A 3,888-nucleotide genomic window follows, 5' to 3' on the forward strand; every position below is an offset into this window, starting at 1 on the left:
TAGGCAGTTACTGTACATAAAACACAATTCCTTGCTGAAATCATTCAATCACACAAAGAATCAATCAATCATTAAAATCTGGAAATTAACATTTGTTAAAGACAGGGATCGGGAACCTTTTTTCAGCAAACAGCCATTTTTGATATGTTTGGTAAATGCATTTCTGTAAAGAGCCATTGGGTTATTTATACTCATATATGCACCACAATAAATACTACTACTATAAATAATACAGGTTAAAACAAAACCTTTATTAATGCTCATGCACAACTAAAATTAAACAAATAGGAAGCAACACATGTTGAGCAAGTCCATGAATAAAAAAGGACAATTTAATTAAATTTCTAGAAAAGAAACTTTTTTTTTTTTTTTCTGAAAGGCAATTTGAAATAACAAACATTTTACTACTACAAAAAATTACACCAAATAATTTATAATAAAGTATGTGACAATCATTTTGGCTAGTTTTAAAGAACATATATTATTCTTATTATATAAATTTTCGCTAGTTTTGAAGAACAAAAATATATATTTTACTGTTATTGAGTAAATAAACAACTTTTATGGATTATTTAAATTACTTTTAAGGTTACCATGCACACGGATTTGCCCTTCATTGGTGTCATGATTCAATTTTATACACAGCAACATACGCATGCATTGGTTAAAATGTAAACATTGTAATTATAATCTTACATTCATTCACACTCATACACTACGGACAATTTAGCCTACCCAATTCACCTGTACTGCATGTCTTTGGACTGTGAGGGAAAACCGGAGCACCCGGAGGAAACCCACACGATCGCAGGGAGAACATTCAAACTCCACACAGAAACGCCAACTGAGCCAAGGCTCAAACCAGTGACCCAGTGACCTTCCTGCAGTAAGGCGAAAGCACTACCTACTGCCCCACTGTTTCGCCGGTTATAATTTTTTAAACTGTAAAATATTATTGAAGGGAGACAGCTGGCGAGCCACAGGTTCCCTACCACTGTATTAAAGTTTGTTTTTTTAAAGAAATACTGTTGATGTTATGCCAGTATGTTATCCTTTTTTATTATTGTAAGGAGCTTTTAAACAATGTTTTTGTTTTTCAGCTATGAACAAAAGGGTTATATGTGTTCACACAACAGAAATGTTTGGCAACCTAAAAAATGCTGAGAAAAACATTTTTTAAAACAGTCAAAACAATACTGTTACCATCTTTGTATACTACAAAAACATAATTTTGTGAAAACACCATGCACATGTATTACTTGTAATTAAAATTTTATAGTTTACAGAAAAATGCATGAACTTGACAACAAAATTGTATAATAGAACCTTGGTTGCATTCCAGTTCAGTTTTTATACCTCAACTCGCTAACTCCCCTCTATCTCATTCCCTCGAATGTGTATCATCATTAGCCCCTTTCACACAAACAGACCTTTCTGGAAAATTTCTGGAAACAGGCCCTTTTTGAAAATATCGATAAATTCATTCTGGCAATTTTCCAGAAAGAGAAGTTGTGACATTTTGCTGGTATTTTGCTGGAATGCTGCTTTGTGTGAATGCAGATAGAAAATTGCAGAAAAAGAGCGCGTTCATGCTTTGAACATGCTGATTAGAACATTCAGACACATTCACATCCATGCTGTTTAAGAAAATAAAATCCTTTGAATCTATTTCCAGACACATAAAGCTGCTATTTGTAAGTCAAAAAAACGTTTCTATGTTCATTTATTAATGCCAACTGTGTAAAAAAAATCATTAATAAAACGCTTATGATAAACCGCTGTTTGTTTACCTTCAAGCTCTGCTTCAGTTGCTTGACGCTTGTGCACACAAAGGAGTGCGCTGGTGAGTGCCAGCAAGCATATTATGTACATCTCAACTTGCGAAAGTGTTCCTCCGTATGTTTTTATTGATGTTCCATCCACAGAATTTGTAATGTAGTCAAGTGTGTAAACATTTAGCTGTGGTTCGCGCTTCTGCCTTTGGATGTCTCTGGGTCAAAGCAGGTGCAAAGCTTTAAATAAAAGTGAAACCATCAACAAATGCTAGACCATTTTTATGTGTACAAATACAAGCACAGCCATTGAGAGTTCATTTCTGGTTAATGATGTCAGAATTTACCGGTATTTTGGAATAGATGTGTCAATGTTTTTTCCGGAAAAATTCCAGAACATCCGTGCCATTGTGAACAGCGTTTTTTCTTAATTTACCGGTAAAATCGTTCTGGAAAATTTTCAGATATTTACCAGTATCTCTGTGTGAAAGAAACTATAGATTGCGTTACTACACTGGCAACTACACTGTTGTGACGCCACAATTGGATTGCATTCTGAAACATATAGGTGCTGTAGTGGACATATAAAAACCGACTTGCTTTCTCTGTCAAAATCAAGGCATCACAAGTACGTCCATGTAAGCTACAAATCTAAAGCTGCACTTTACAAAAAAAATTCACCAAAGAATCAGGTATCTGAGAAGAACTTCAGATAAACATATACAACAACATTACAATGAGAAGATCAGTAATGCCAGATTTTTTCCTTGGAATTTTTCCAGCCCAAACTATGCAAAGCTCTCCCAAACACACATAAAAATAGCCTAATAACTACAAAACCCACTTTAGGTACACACACTTGTTTTTTTGTTAAATATTTAACATAAAATGCACATTCAAAACATCCAAACTGATCCCAAATCTACCCGAGGTTGTCAACCCGCTTAGCAATTTTTCAAAACCTGCAATCAAATTCAAAACCTGCAGAAAGACGTTCATCATCTGCCGTCATACAAAAGCAAACAAATAATAATTCAAGTAAAAATATTCTTATAAATAAATAAATAAGGCTGCACTGTGGCGCAGTGGTTAGCTTTGCAGGATGTCCCTCCAGGACTGGGTTTGGGCACCCCTGCTCAACACAATCAAAACAATTGATTGCTATGGATTCACACCAGATGTGCAAATACCCTAATCCCCCTCCATCCAACTGTAGCCACTCTGCTAATTAATACTCACGGTTACAGATCCAATCAATCAAAGCTATTAGAAGCGCGTGCTAATTAGGAGCACAAAATATTGATTGTGCGCTTATAAAGTAAAGCGCGTTTTCTAAATGTGTAAATGTGCCCCTGTTGAGTACTCTGTAAACATAATTTACCACAGCAGCAATCAGCGGTGAGATGGCAGGTGTGTTTGTCCTCTATGTCATTATGACTGAGTACTATGCACCTTTTTATTTATAACTGTGTTTTAATTGATGGGTTTCACTTCCGGTTTGGGGAATAACGTTTCTTAAAAGTTACAAACCTTTACAGAACGTGAGGGGTGTTCCTAATGCATTCTCTTATGGTTATAAAATTACTGGTGGTCAATGCTTATTCATGGGGACAAAAACATCACTTCCGCTATGCTCATGAAATATTTGTGTCCGATATGGTCACACTCACAACCACAGCACATTTAAATGACACTAAATGAAATCGATATTTTGCTAAAGAACAAACAATACTAGCTGTGATGCATCTAATATTACCTCGAACTGTGTTTTGTTCCTTCATATTTGCTACGTGTCTGTCTCAACTTCCTTTTCTGTACATTTATCCATGGCTTCACTACTGTTTGGCAGGGCCACAGATTTTAGGACATACAGCCTATTACTGGTGATCAGAAAACTTAAGCAAAAACAGTATTTAAAGAAAATACATTCTGGTGATCTGCTGAACCATAAAGTCTAATAATAACCTCCAATACTGTTCAAATGTGTAGTTATTCACAATCTTTTCCAAACAGTAGCGAAGCTCTCAGGGCATTTACAGTGAAGACCATCACTACAACACTGTATCTGAAGATGAAGCGTACATAATCACAGAAAGTGATGTAGATCTCAGGAATT

The sequence above is a fragment of the Danio rerio genome, chromosome 14 (assembly GCF_052040795.2).
Source record: "Danio rerio strain M-AB ecotype USA chromosome 14, GRCz13ab, whole genome shotgun sequence".
Taxonomy (NCBI): domain Eukaryota; kingdom Metazoa; phylum Chordata; class Actinopteri; order Cypriniformes; family Danionidae; genus Danio; species Danio rerio.